The following is a 15,836-nucleotide window of genomic DNA, read 5'->3' as shown; positions in this document are numbered from 1 at the left end:
TCTGTACTTCATTATTCCTGTTTATTGCTATTATACGAGTTTGTTGATAGTTTTTCTTGTATATACTATTTAAATCTACTATTCTGTAATGTTTAATACTTCTACTTATTATGTTTAAGTGGGAGAAGTCAGAGAAAGAGCTATATTTATAATTTTTACTTTTAAGGTCAATATGGTCCATTTTATTAAGTAAATTTGTATGATGCTCGACCTTATGTTTCTTAGATAAGTGACGTAATTAGAGAAAACGTATGTTTTTTAAGGGACACTAATCTATACTTCATTATTCCTGGTTATTATTATATTAGAGAGAGAGAGAGAGAGAGAGAGAGAGAGAGAGAGAGAGAGAGAGAGAGAGAGAGAGGAGGATTTAGTATGTCTTCTATATATGTGTGTTTTCATTATCATCATCGTCTTATTCTTTTCTTCTTCTTCTCCTTCTTCTTGTTATTATTATTGTTATTATTATCATTATTGTTATTATTATTATTACTATACACACACACTCACACACACAGTAGTAGTAGTAATTATAATAGGAAGAAGAGAAACATGATGATGATGATGATAAGGAGGAGGAGGAGGAGGAGGAGGAGGAGAAGGAGAAGAAGGAGGAAGAAAAATTGTTGTACTTTTCTGTAATATATTTCTAAATAACTATAAGTGGAAAAGCAGAACTAATAGTGCACCATGATAGTCCATTAAATTGTTCATATCTGACTATCGCCATCATCAATTACAAATTAATTAAAAAAAAAAAAGAAAAATATACAGCAATTCTAATTTTGAGGCACCTAAATAGTTTCAACATTTTTCACAATATCTAAATAACTAGCAGACGAAAACAAAATGTAGTAGTACACCATGATAGTCCATTAAATTCATCATCTCTGACTATCACCATCACCAATTACAAGTTAGTTAATAAAGAGAAAAATTGAAAAAAAATATATATAGCATATCAAATTCTAAGACACCCAGATGCTTTCAACATTTTTTCTGAATATCTAAATAACTACCGCCAAAGAAACAAAATCAATAGTACACCATGATAGCCCATTAAATTCCCCACAATTTCCTATCAACACTATTCAAAAAGTATATTAAAAAAAAAACATGAAAACAAAAAAACTCTTCAAAAACTCCCAAAAGACACTGAACAAAGATCAAGATTCAAGATTGTAAACATAGGACGGAGCGGAGCGGAGTGGCAGACCCTGCTCCGCGGTGTGTACAAGTGGCTTTGCCTTGCTCTCTGAGTTTTCTCTGAGTTTTGTGGTTTATATTTCTTGCCTGTGTGCTGAAATACCCTGAAAATGGTGATGAGCGCGTTTGGTTCATGCGAGGAGAGTGTGGCGAACAGGCAAAGGGCTGTGGCATGCGAGAGATGCATGGCCTGGTTCCATGTAGCCTGTGTGGGCATGAAGGAGGCCAACATGAAGGCGCTGGGGTTCGAGCTTCTGGTGTTCCTCTGCAGGGAATGCCTGAGCAAGAGCCTCAATGAATGGAGGAACCAGGATGAAGAAAAAGAAAAAGAAGAGAGAGTGGAGCAGAGCACCCAGACAGAAAACCTGATGAAAGAGGCAGAAGCACAGACGACGAAGACTGAAGAGAGAAAAGACCAGCAAGAAGTGGTGGAAGTGGCCAGAACAGACAGACGCCCAAGGAAGAAGAGAATGGTAGTCAAGAAAGCCCCAGTACGTGTCATTGGAGACAGCATGGTAAGGAAGACTCCTGACTTTGTGAGAAGGGAAATTGAGTGCACCAGCATGGGAGGTGCTAAGATCCAAGACATCAAGAGGAAAGTCAAGGAAGAAGTGCAAGAAATGGAAGAGAGAAGCCTGCTAGTTGTCCAAGGAGGAGGCAACAACTTAGTAGAGGCAGGTGCTGAAGACACAGTAAAGGAAGTGATAGAAGCAGTGAGGGCAGCAGAAGAAAAGAAGATGTGTGTGGCTGTGGTGGGGGTCCTGCGGCGCCCACGGGAAGGAGTGCAGTATGAGAAGGTTAGAAGAGAAACGAACCGCAAGATATGCATGGAACTCATGAAGATCAAGATGGAATGGATGGCAGAGAAGAAGGGCAACGTGAGCTTCCTGGACATGGATGGGATCCTTGACCAGGACAAATTCTTCGGGAGAGACGGGGTCCACCTCAACCACAACGGGAATGAGAGGCTAGGACGTCGACTGGCTGAGTGGATGAGGGCGAGGCAGGTGTGTTGTGTGGACGATGCATGACGAGGAGGACCCACTGATGTCAGCAAACATGGAAGAAAAGAGACTAACCAGGCAAGTAAATGTGTGAAGATTGGCTGTATGAATGTGAGAGGATGGGGTGTGGGCAAGTTTGAGGATGTATGCAAGGAGCTCAGGGAGTGGAGGTTCGACTTAGTCGGGCTCACTGAGACTCACCTGAGAGATGATGTACGAATGGAGGGATGCGAGTATGTTATGATTGGAAAGGGGCGTAAGGCACAGGAAACACTGGGAGGAGGGGTAGCCCTACTCTACAAGAAAGAAAGAGGACTGAAAGTAGAGGAGATTGATGTGGGGGAGTGTACAAGTAGTGAGGATGTGCTTGCAGTAAGAGTGGAATGCATGGATGGTCGTGGCAGACCAGAGAAGGTGGTACTGGTGGTAGCGTACATGACTGTCATGGGTGAAAGAGCAGAGAGGGAAAATAGGAGGAAGTATGACATACTTAAGAAAGTTGTGAGAGAGCATGGAGAGGAGAGAGTGCTAGTTATGGGTGACATGAATGCACATGTGGGAATACTGGGGGAACAGGTGAACAGGAATGGTGAAATGCTTGGAGAGTTTGTTGATGAACTGGAGCTGGAAAATCTGAACGTTACTTTGGCAGAGGGGCGTGTGACTTGGAGTGCAAGAGAACAGGAATCGGCAATTGACTACATGTTGGTGAATGGAAGAATGCGTGAAATTGTGTCGCACATGTGGATAGATGAGGATGGTTTGGTTGATACTGTGTCCGATCACAACATGCTGGTGGTGGTGGAGTGCTTGATGCAGGGTGGGAATGAAGTGAAAGTGGCAAGTAAGAGAAAGAAGTGGAGACTGAGAGATGTAGGCTGGGAGAACTTTCAGGTTGATCTGAGTGAGAGAAGCTGGGACGACGAAAGTGTGCATGACGTGGAGCGTCTGAATGAGAAACTGGTTGAGGACGTGAGGGGTGCTGCTGAGAACCAGATAGGGTTTGTGAGAGTAGGTAGAAGAAAGAATGTATGTAAACCATGGTGGAATGATGAAACCAGAGCGGCTAGGAAGGAGCGAAAGAGAATGAGTAGACAGTGTAGATGGCTGAGGAAAAAGAGGCATGAAAGCGATGAGGCAGAGAATGAGTATCTGAATGCATGGGCAGCGTATGTGAAGCAGCAGCGGTTGACGAGACGAATGATAATGAATGCTAAAGTGAAGAGTGAAAGGAGCGTGATTCAATCTTTAAGGGAGAAAGGTATGGAAGGTGGCCGTGAATGGTACAAGTTCATGAGAGGTGAGAATATGTCAGGCAGTGTTGGTGTGGAGAGTCTAAAAGTGTATGGTGTAGTTATAACAGAGAAGGATGGAATCAGGGAGGCAATCAAAGGGTTCTGGGAAGAAGTAGGTGGGGTAGGTGAGATGTTTAGTGTGAGAGAAGAATGTGTAACACAGGAAAGGAAGAATGCAGATGAACTGGATGAAAGAATCAGTAGGGATGAAGTGGAGAGGTGTGTGAGAAGGCAGAAGAATGGCAAGGCAGCAGGTCCAGATGATATACCCTATGAGTTCTACAAGAATGGTGGGGAGGTAGTGATAGACAGAATGACTGAGTTATTCAACCGAGTGTGGGATGAAGAGAGAGTGCCAAGAAAGTGGAATGAGAGCCGAGTGTGTCTGTTGCATAAGGGAGGATTTAAGAGTAAGAATGAGCTGAAGAACTACAGGCCAATTGCATTAGTGAATACAATAGGTAAAGTTTTCAGTGCAGTGTTGAATGAGAGACTGTGTAAATGGATTGAGAGAGCTGGAGTGCTGGGTGAAGAACAGAATGGTTTTCGTAGGGACAGGAGAGCCGAGGACAATATGTTTGTGGTGAATGAAATGATTGAGAAGAAAAAGAAGGATGGGGGTAAACTGTGCCTAGGCTTTTTGGATATAGAGAAAGCTTATGATAGAGTGAGCAGAGAAATGCTAGGTAGAGTCTTAGAAAAGATTGGATTGAGTGCAAAGATAGTTAACATAGTGCAAAGTATGTATGTGGACACAAGAGCTAGATACAGGCTAGGAGACATAGAAACAGACTGGGTGAAGAGTGAGAGAGGAGTTAGGCAGGGCTGTATATTGTCACCAACCCTTTTTAGCCTGTATACAGAGGAGCTAGCAGCCAGGATGAGAAGAATGAATGTAGGGGTAAGTGTGGGGAATGATAAAGTATGTGTGCTCCTTTATGCAGATGATGTAGTTGTTATGAGTGAATCGGCAGATGAGCTTCAAAGTTTGTTGGATGTAGTGGATGGCTATGGTAAAGACTTTGGAGTAAGGTTTAGCAGTGAGAAAAGCAAAGTAATGATTGTGAATAGGTCAGAGGATGAAAGTAATGTGGTATGGAGACTTGGAGAGAATGAGTTGAGACAGGTGCAAGAATACAAGTACTTAGGGATGTGGATGAGTCCCAGTGGGTGTGCAAAGGCAAAGAATGAAAAGATAAGTATGGTAAACCAGTGGGCAGGTCGACTGGGAAGCGCGGCAAGGATGAGAGCAAGTAAGTATGATGTGTTGAGAGAAGTGTGGAAGAGTGTGGCTGTGCCATGCATAATGTATGGTATGGATGTGATTGCATGGAATGAAAGTGAAATTGATAAGTTAGAAGTGGGCCAGAATAGAGTAGCAAGGATGGCACTGAGTGCACCGAGGTGCACAGCAGTTGAAGCCTTGAGAGGTGACATGGGATGGAGCACCTTCAGAGAAAGACTCACAAAAGCCACACTTAGGTACAAGATTAGGCTTGAGAGAATGGATGATGCAAGAATAGCAAGGAAGGTGTACCTGTGGAATGAAAGTGGAAGCAAATAGAGGAAGAGATGCATGAGAATGACAGACAGGAATGGATTGCAAGTTGTGTGGGCGATAAGAATGGCTGGTAGGAATCAAAATGAGCGTGAATGGGTGGTAACAAGAGAAGGCAGAGTGGGAGCCGAATGGGATGTGAGAAAATGGAAGAATGAGATAGACAAAGAAGTGATAAGTGTGGGACTGAATGAATGGAAGAATGAGATGGAAAGAAAGAAGACCCTGGAATGGTACAAGGAGAAAGAGGCCCCGAGGTATGAAAGGTGGTATGATGGAAGCCTGGGCGGTGATCTTCTCTTCCGAGCGAGGGCACAGTGTATGGATGTGAATGCAAGGAGTTACAGGTGGTCTGAGTCCCGCAGCAAAGTGTGCCAGATGTGTGACATGGGAGAGGATGAGACGGTGGAACATGTGGTGCTGGAGTGTGTGAAGTATGCCAGAGACAGGAATGAGATGATGCAAGTGATACTGACTGAGTTAGGGCATGATAGGAATGAAAGAGTGGAGAACACAGGAAAGGAATGGATGGTGTTGTTGCTGGGACTGTGTAGAGAGGCGAATGAAAGGATGATTGAGGCGGTGAAAGAGTTTCTGGAGAGAATGTGGCGTGCCAGGTGTATGAACAATTAGGATAGAGGATGCTGTTCGTTTCTCTTTTTTTTCCCCTTCTACAGGAGTTTCCGATCCAAAGGCCTGGCTCAGGAGTGATCCTGTGCCACCTGTACCATCAAGATCAAGATCGAGAGAGAGAGAAAAAAGAGAGGCCATGTTTGAGCTAGTTCACTTATCTGTGGTTCCTCTCCCCCTCTCTCTCTCTCTAATTAGAGCGAAAATGGAGGCGGAGGAGCTCAAGGATGAAGCCAACGACTATTTGAAAAGTAAGAGAGAGAGAGAGAGAGAGAGTGTGTGTGTGTGTGTGTGTGTGTGTGTGTGTGTGTGAAGTTCTAGCTCGCTCTGGCTGCCTGATGACACACACACACACACGCACGCACACACTTACTACTTGGTCAGTGTTGCACGGCGCCTTTAAGTGTTTCATTAAACCGCTGAAAAAAAAAAAAAATAGTATTTCAATCCATGTATTTGTGTATTTAAATGCACTTGAATGTTGCAGTCTGTTAGTGTGTGGTTCTTGTTATCGTTATTGGCCACTAGTGAAGAGGTGGGGTCCCTGGCTTTCTTGGGCCCGTCTGGCGTTGCTCCTTGTGCCCCTAACCTAACCTTGCCCTCCCTGGTAACACTGCAAGGAAGATACACCACTGGCAACACTGACAGACGACCCAGCCAACCAGGGACCCCACACGTACACTAGTGGCTGTTATTGATGTGTGTGCGTGTGTGTGTGGGCAATAAGTCAGCTGTTAGTACGTCTTTAAAACAACGCGGTTTTATTATAGTTTAAGCCATTCCACACTACGTGGTAATAACCTACCTCATTTTGTTCTCACTATTCACATCATTTCTAATGATTACACTACTTGTCGGAAATTAATAATAACGCCGTGGGCCGTGGGTAGAGATTGGGGACATTAGCTTAAACTATAAATTTAACATTTTTTTTTCACTATTTATTATCTATTGATTCATTTATTGCAATTTTTTTTTATCTTGTTTTGTTGCAGTAATTTACCACAAAGACTTGGTGCACTTGTTGAAGGTGTTACTGGTTGACAAGCACACCATTACATAATTCACTTAAAACACTGACTTCTTTATGTAGCTGTTAGGTTTGGTTAGGTTAGGTTAGGTTAAGTTAGGTTAAGTTAGGTTAGGTTCTGTTAGGTTTGGTTAGGTTAGGTTAAGTTCTGTTAGGTTTGGTTAGGTTAAGTTCTGTTAGGTTATGTTAAGTTAGGCTAGGTTAAGTTCTGTTAGGTTAGGTTAAGTTAGGTTAGGTTAAGTTCTGTTAGGTTAGGTTAAGTTAGGTTCTGTTAGGTTTGGTTAGGTTCTGTCAGGTTAGGTTAGGTTAAGTTCTGTTAGGTTTGGTTAGGTTCTGTTAGGTTTGGTTAAGTTGGGTTAAGTTCTGTTAGGTTAGGTTAAGTAAGGTTAGGCGCACAACGAGCAATGATGCTGTTAGGTTCCGGGTACAAAAAACATTTACTAGTTATAGTTAGGTTAGGTTAGGTACACAACAAACAACCAAACTCTGGTAGGTACAGGGTACGAGAAAGATTTAGGAGTTATAGTTAGCTCTGAACTCCGTCTAGGGAAACAATGCATAGAGGCCAGAAACAGGGCAAATAGGGTACTAGGATTAATTTTTAGGAGTGTTAAAAGTAGAAGGCCGGAAGTAATATTAAAGTTATACTTGGCGCTGGTCAGACCTCATCTAGACTACGCTGTGCAGTTCTGGTCCCCACATTACAGGAAAGATATAGGTCTATTAGAATCAGTACAGAGGAGAATGACTAAAAGGATACAGGGGACGAGGAGTGTTCCTTACGAGGCGAGGTTGAAGCTGTTACATTTATGTGGTTTAGAGACGCAGAGGTTAAGAGGGGACCTGATGGAAGTCTTTAAGTGGTATAGGGGCTACAACAAGGGGGCAAACTCAATCTTAGACCAGCTGCCAGGACAGAACAAGAGGTAACGGGCACAAGGTTGAAAATTTAGGTTTAGGAAAGAGATGGGGAGGAATTGGTTCTCAAATAGTGTGGCAGATGAGTGGAACGGACTCAGCAATCAGGCTGTTAGTGGCGAGTCTTAGGGAGCTCTGAGAGATTAGACTGGGTGGTGATTGGAGAGGACAGCTGGAGATTGGCAGGCCTATTTCACACAGGGACTGCCACGTGTAGGCCTACTGGCTTGTTGCACCTCACCTTAATTGTCTTGTTATACTTGTGAATTGAAAGTATTGGATTTCTTTAATATATTACTAATGCAAGTATTAAAAACGTGGGGGCTTTGATGTTGACGATATAAGGAGATAAGCATGTTTTGTGGTGTGTTGTGTGGTTAAATGCTATGTTTGTTAAACTCAACCTTCCTTTCAGTTGTAGCTATTAAATGTTTTGCTTGTGTTAAGTTTGGTTTGGTTAGGTTAGGTTAGGTGTGTGTGTTTGTGTGTGTGTGTGTGTGTGTGTGTGTGTGTGTGTGTGTGTGTGTGTTATTTCTAAAGCTTTTATTGGTACAAATATTTCAAGCTGTGTTTTGTTTGTTGTAATAAACACACTCCATGTCTTTTTGTGAGGCCCAGCCCTTCAGGAAGTAAACAGTTTACAGAGGGAAGCCACAGAATGCCTCACTTTTCACCTCTAAAATTTGTGATTGGTGCAGAGCAAACTTGGTATTGTTCAGTGGATCAAAAAGTCAATTCCTCCACCTATCAGCTGGACACAACCTTCCACACAACTCTCCTCTCTTTTTCAGTGACACTCAACTGTCCCCCTCTTCCACACTGAACATCCTCGCTCTGTCCATTGCTTATAATCTGAACTGGAAGCTTCACATCTCATCTCTAGCTAAAACAGTTTCTGTGAGGTTAGGCGTTCTGAGACGTCTCCACCAGTTTTTCTCAGCCCCCCAGCTGCTAACTCAGTACAAGGAGCCTTATCCATTCATGTATGGAGTGTGTAGGGAGCTTCACATGTCTGGGGGACTCCACTCATGCCACTCTGCCACACAGGGTGGAATCAAAAGCTTTTCGTCTCATGAACTCCTCTCCTCTAACTGACTCTCTCTCTCTCTCTCTCTCTCTCTCTCTCTCTCTCTCTCTCTCTCTCTCTCTCTCTCTCTCTCTCTCTCTCTCTCTCTCTCTCTCTCTCTCTCTCTCTCTCCCCCTATAAGATACTTTTAAAAACATTCTTCTTCTTCTTCTTCTTCTTCTTCTTCTTCTTGTTGCTCCACCACCACCACGGCCAAAATAATAATAATAATAATAATAATAATAGTAATAATAATAATAATAATAATAATAATAATAATAATAATAATAGTAATGAGAGCAGCAGACAGGCCGTGGGGCGAGATGAACCAGGTGGGAGGCTTCATAGGGCCCAGGGACACAGCCAGGGACACTCACCAAATCCTCAGGGTCATTAATCACGGCACCACAAGAAATAACTCATTCAACACACACTGAACGGGGATAACTACTACTACTACTACTACTACTACTACTACTACTACTACTACTACTACTACTACTACTACTACTACAAGAGGAGTGTGTGAATGGCTTCCTGCATCAGCCCTTGTGTTCTTTATAATAATCGTAATACTAATAATGATATTTTCTTTTTCTTTTCAGAATTAAGAAAATTGAAGCCTTCTCTCAGACATGTAAGTATACGACTACTCTTACTACTACTACTACTACTACTATTTTATTCATTGACATAGTACTAGCTCATTTGTTATTGTTATTTTGTTGATTTTATACTATTAACAACAACAACATCACCACCACCACCAACAATAACAACACCACCACCACCACCACCACTACTACTACTACTACTACTACTACTACTACTACTACTACTACTACTACTACTACTACTACTCTACCACCACCACCACTACCACCCACCCACCAACCCACCCAGCCATCAAAACGCACACACACACACACACACACACACACACAGAGAGAGAGAGAGAGAGAGAGAGAGAGAGAGAGAGAGAGAGTCAGTTTCCTTTAAAGTGAGTGAGAGAGAGGGAGTGTGTGAACAAGCTGTGTGTGCGTGTGTGTATATACAAACAAACACACACACACACATTCTCTCTCTCTCTCTCTCTCTCTCTCTCTCTCTCTCTCTCTCTCTCTCTCTCTCTCTCTCTCTCTCTCTCTCTCTCTCTCTCTCTCTCTCTCCTTCCTTGGTCTCTTTCCTTATAATTATCTCCTCCTCCTCCTCCTCCTCCTCCTCCTGTTTGTTTTGTCAGTGTTTCCTTATCAATTGTTGTGTTTGCAGGAACAAAGAAGAGCAATTCTTGACAAACAAACAAACAAACAAACAAACAAGGACAGCGTTGAGTCTCGCAGGTCACGCCAGCCTCTCGGAAACTGTTGCTTGCTTCACCCGGCAATTGTGAACCAGTAAGTCAATTCTTGCTTCGCTTTGCTGAGGTTAGGTTAGGTTAAGTTAGGTTAGGTTAGGTTAGGTTAGGTTATGGTTTGGTTAGGTTAGGTTATGGTTTGGTTAGGTTAAGTTAAAAGTTTGGTTTGGTAAAGTTACGTTGGATTAGGTCAAGTTAGGTTTGGTTAGGTTAGGTTTTGTTTTGTTTGGTTATGTTAGGTTAGTTTAGCTTGTGTTGTGTTGTGTTGTGTTGTGTTAAGCCGTGAGGTTGTTGTGCACCGTGGACAGGTGGACGGGTGCAGCAGTGAGCACACTGGTGTGTGGGGCTTGGCACACCAGTGGTGCGCTGGTCAGTAAACACAGCTGTAGATTTAAAGTCATTTTTCTCCTTTGCAATTACTGAGTGCACCTTTTGTTGACTTTTGAACATTAGCAAGGGACAGGAACATGTGCAACACCAACACACCACCATGCATTGACCCTTTCCTCTGAGGCAAGGTGTTCACACTCCACCACTGAACACTCACCCTTTTTATGGTGTGAACAACTAAGACACGGTAACACAAACACAGACAAACAAACAAACAAACAATGTGCAGTGCAGAACTGGAGTTTGCAACAACTTGTATTTGTAGGTGAAGAAAATGAGTGCGATCAGCGTGAGCGGTTTGGTGAGTGGCACGCAGCGCGTTCCAGCACGGAAGCCTTCTCTGTTCTCAATGCTAAAATTAACGTGCTGCCCAAACAAACACAGCTGTCGTTGGCTTGTCACAAATGTGCATGTCACACACAAATGGTTTGAATAATACTGAAGTAAACACACCTTCTACAAACAACACTGCTCACTACACTGACATGCTGCACTCACACACACACACACACACACACACACACACACACACACACAAGTAAATATATATGTGTGTGTATGTGTGTGTGCACGCGTGTCAAGCCACATGAGTCGTTGGGACAGAGAGAAGGTGCCCACGTGCTTTCTCCTTGACGGCTCCAGTGTGACTGGCGCTGCAGCAGTGGGAAGCTTGCCAACACAGGGCCATCTCCTGTTGTTGTCTGATGCAGCTAGTGGCTGGAGTTAGGGTACCTTAGGGTAGCTTAGCTTAGCTTAGCTTAGGTTTGGTTAGGTTAGCTTAGGTTAGCTTAGGTTAGGTCAGGTTAGGTTAGGTTAGGTTAGGTTAGGTTAGGTTAGGTTAGCTTTTGTTAGGTGAGGTTAGGTTAGGTCAGGTTAGGTTAGGTTAGGTGAGGTTAGGTTAGGTTAGGGTATGGTGCAAGAAGTAAAGGGGATGGCAGTGTTGATTGTAGGTGCAAATTTAGCAGGATAACTAAGGTGATGCTATAAGAAAATGACAAAAGGTGTTTTTTGATGCATTTGTACCACAGGTGATGCGTTGACCTAGCCTGACCCTCCCCTAACCTAACCTCACCTCACCTAAACAAACCTAACACAACAAAATCTAAAGCAACCTAACCTAACCTAACCTAACTTAAACTAATCTAACTTAACCTCTCTCTCTCTCTCTCTCTCTCTCTCTCTCTCTCTCTCTCTCTCTCTCTCTCTCTCTCTCTCTCTCTCTCTCTCTCTCTCTCTCCTCAGCCAAGCAAAAACTGAGCCACCCTATTGATCGACAGGGGATCACCATCAGCCCTCCCATTGGCCCAGAGCTTCGTGGATTGTGATTGGACGGCTGGCTGGCTGACCTGACTTGACCTGACCTCAACTGAGCCAACATGATTTACGTTTTCCTCGTTGACACTGGCACCATGATGACCTTTGACATGAACCTGGCACTAGAGAGGTAGGCAGAGAGAGAGAGAGAGAGAGAGAGAGAGAGAGAGAGAGAGAGAGAGAGAGAGAGAGTTTGTTTACTGTTGATAAAAGTGCAATATAAAACACATCAAAGCACACACAAGTGCCATTATATCTGTGGTAGTAGTAGCAATAGTAGTAGTAATAATAATAATAATAATAATAATAATAATAATAATAATAATAATAATATTTGGTTTATTCATTTTGTGCAGTGTTGAGGTGGTGAAGGGTGCAATACACAGTGTTGTCAAGGTGCCCCCAGACAAGCAGGTCAGTATTGCCAGATAGCTTACCTTAGCTTAGGTTAAGTTTGGTTAGCTTAAGGTTCTTCCAAACTGGTGTGTATATCCTGTTGTGTGTGTGTGTGTGTGTGTGTGTGTGTGTGTGTGTGTGTGTGTGTGTGAGTGCCTTGCTGAGGCCAAACAAGACAAGCTTTTCTGTGAGGTGTGGACGGACAGGAGGGGCACGAGTGACGGTCCTGTGGGTCCTGGCACGGGCAGCACTGGGTGGCGGCCGTCACGTGGCTTGGTGCGGGAGAGACTCCTGGGCAGTGAGAGGGATGGCAGAGGGGCTGGCAGAGTGAGGGTGCACCAGCAGACACACCCTGCCTGACTGTGGTGCACAACAAACTCACCAGTGACAAGGCTGTGTGTCCCTCGGCTGGTGAGGCAAGGCACGCTGGCTGGAGCCGGCGAGGGAGAGGCAGCCTGCGCCAGGAGACTGACTGACTGACTGACTGACTGACTGACTGACTGACTGACTGACTGTGTGTGCCTGTGTGGGCCAATTCAGGCTGCGCAGTGTGTGTGTGTGTGTGTGTGTGTGTGTGTGTGTGTGTGTGTGTGTGTGTGTGTGTGTGTGTGTGTGTGGCAGTGTGTGTGTGTGGCAGTGTCTGGGATGCCTCCCCTCTTCAGCTTGTCAGCTCTGCCTGGCTCATTGTCACACGCGAGTCACTCTGGCAGTGTTGTTGTACTTGTCATGCTTGATATTTGCTTGTTTGTGTTTTTGTATTGATTTTTGTTTTATTTTTGTTGTTTGTTGTTAATGTTTTGTGAGTTGTGTTAGTGTTTGATGTTGTTTGTTGTATTTGTAGTGTTGCTGTGTGCCTATTGCTTGTTTGCGAGGTGACAGTGGTTAGTGTGTGTGTGTGTGTGTGTGTGTGTGTGTGTGTGTGTGTGTGTGTGTGTGTGTGTGTGTGTGTGTGTGTGTGTGCTACTACTACAACTACTACTACTACTACTACTACTACTACTACTACTACTACTACTACTACTACTACTACTACTACTACTACTGTCAACAGGTGCTGCTGGCCTCTGGGGGTGAAACACTGGACTCCTGCAAGTGGGTGTGTCATTACTCGGCCGGCACAGACTCGTCCCCCATCTTTCTGTTCTCCAAGGTGGCCATTGAGGGAGCAGCCCCCCAACCCCCTCTGTGCAGCCTGGCGGGGACGGCGACCTCAGGGTGGGTGGTGGTGGTGGTGGTGGTGAAGGGTTGAGAATGGTGGCTGACTCTTGCAGTGGCGAAGCAGGCAGGTGCAGCAAGCCGGCAGGCCTACACGTGGCAGGTGCAGCAAGCCGGCAGGCCTACACGTGGCAGGTGCAGCAAGCCGGCAGGCCTACACGTGGCAGGCCCTGCACAAGACACGCCTGCCTGCCTGTCTCTGCCTGCCGGCCCTGTCCGTGCACCTGGCAGCCTTCCTCCACAGCTCCCTGATGACTCCCCACTCACCCACCACTGACAGCCTTCTTGCTGACGCTGCTCCATTCACCCACCACTCTCTTCCACACACACACTTCCTTCCTGTCTCTTTCCTCAGCCTCAATTTTTGAAGCCCCAGTCTGCCACCTGTCGTTCTGCCCACCAGTCCCCAGTGCACTGGCTGCGTCCCCCTCGCCGTGACCCCTGTGCCACTGAAGACTTGTGTCAGGGCCCTCTTCACCTCCAACCCCTCCCCCACCCCTCAGAGTGTCAGCAGGGCAGCCTCAGTGTGTTGTGGTGGGCAGCAGCAGCAGCAGCAGCAGCAGCAGCACTCATCCCTTCATCCTTGTGGTCACTCTCCCTGTGCTGGCCGTACCACCCCAGGCTGCAGCCCTCCCCACTGACCTCTCACCTTCCTGGCTGACCTCACCTCTGACCACTGCCAAATACAACTTTTTCTCCTTGATATTCTGTTATTTTAGTGTGTGTGTGTGTGTGTGTGTGTGTGTGTGTGTGTGTGTGTGTGTGTGTGTGTGTGTGTGTGTGTTTGTTTGTTTGTTTGTTTGTTTATTCAGCTTTATTTTATTGAACTACTACTACTACTACTACTACTACTACTACTACTACTACTACTACTACTACTACTACTGTTGCAGGCACAGGTGGAGGGGTGCCTCAACATGCCAGCCACCTACAACAGTGTGGTGGCGCGGACACAGTTAGCGCAGCAGTTTTACGAGCACGCCAGTGAGGTCACCAGAACGTGCCGCCAGCTTGTTCACAACCAGCATCTGCAGCAACAAGGTCAGGTCGGGTTAGGTCAGGTTAGGTTAGGTTAAGTTAGGTTTTTCAAATGTGAATGTTGTTAGTGTGTCAAAATGAAGGTCACAGGGGGTTCTGAAGGTCACAGGAGGAAAGCAAAAGAAGAAGAGGAAAGGTAGAGAGGAAGAAAGAGAAAAAGATGAAGAAGAGAAGAGGGAACCAAGAGGAAGAAGAGATAATTGTCATGAATTTGTCTCTCTCCTTCTCTTCCTCTTTCTTTCCTCTGTCCATTATTACTACTACTATTACTACTACTACTACTACAACTACAACTACTACTACTACTACTACTACTACTACTACTACTACTACTACTACTACTACTACTACTACTGCAGGCTGGGCAGTAGTGTTGGGCAACTTGGAAGACGTTGTGGCAGCCTTCAGAGCAAGACATGATGCATTCCAGCAAAACTTTGTAATCTCAGTGGCCGGGAGGAGAAGGTCGCCCTGCTTCACTTGTAAGTGTGTGTGTGTGTGTGTGTGTGTGTCAAGGTTGGAGGAGAGGTGGAGGGAACATGGAGGAAGGTCTGCGAGGGAGGAGAAGCCTGCAGGTAACTTGTGGGAGATATGGAGGAGAGAAGAGAGGTTGGTGGAGGGAAAAATGTGTGGTTGTCATGTCAGACTATCTAACAAAAGCACTATTTTAATCATGAAGCAAGTGTTGCAGGATAGTCAGGATTGGAGGAAAGGTGGAGGGAGCATGGAGGAAGGTCTGTGAGGGAGGAGAAGCCTGGAGATAACTTGTGGAGGGAGATATGGAGGAAAGAAGAGAGGGAGGTGGAGAGAATGTCTTGCATATTTTTTTATTATTTACAAGTCTCTCCTACAGTTGTGTGTGACTCTTTACTCTTCCTGGCAACTCACCAATGGGGAGAGGAGGAGGAGGAAGATGAGGAGGAGGAGGAGGAGGAGAAGAAGAGAGGAGAGAGAAGGATAGAGATAGAAAAATGGTTGGAGTGTGTGTGTGTGTGTGTGTGTGTGTGTGTGTGTGTGTGTGTGTGTGTGTGTGTGTGTGTGTGTGTGTGTGTGTGTGTGTCACTACTACAACTATTACAACTACTACTACTACTACTACTACTACTACTACTACTACTACTACTACTACTACTACTACTACTTACAGTTTTGAAGAGGACCTGAAGCTACTGGCAAGGATTCCAGTCTTCCCTGAACTCTTGGGGAAGACACAAGAAGAAGAGGAAGAGGAGGAAGCTGGGAAGAAGAGGAGGACAAGCACAGCACAGAAGAAAGAGGAGGAGGAAGAGAAGGAAGAGGAGGAGGAGGAGGAGGAAGAAGAGGAAGAGCATGAGAAGGAGAAGAGGGCAGGAGGAGAAGGAGAAAAAAGAGAAAGTAAGTTGTTGTTTTTGTTGTTGTTGCTGTTGTAAATAAAAATTGTTG

Source organism: Scylla paramamosain, chromosome 48, assembly GCF_035594125.1.
Source record: "Scylla paramamosain isolate STU-SP2022 chromosome 48, ASM3559412v1, whole genome shotgun sequence".
Taxonomy (NCBI): domain Eukaryota; kingdom Metazoa; phylum Arthropoda; class Malacostraca; order Decapoda; family Portunidae; genus Scylla; species Scylla paramamosain.
Note: the sequence above shows the minus strand (reverse complement) of the source record.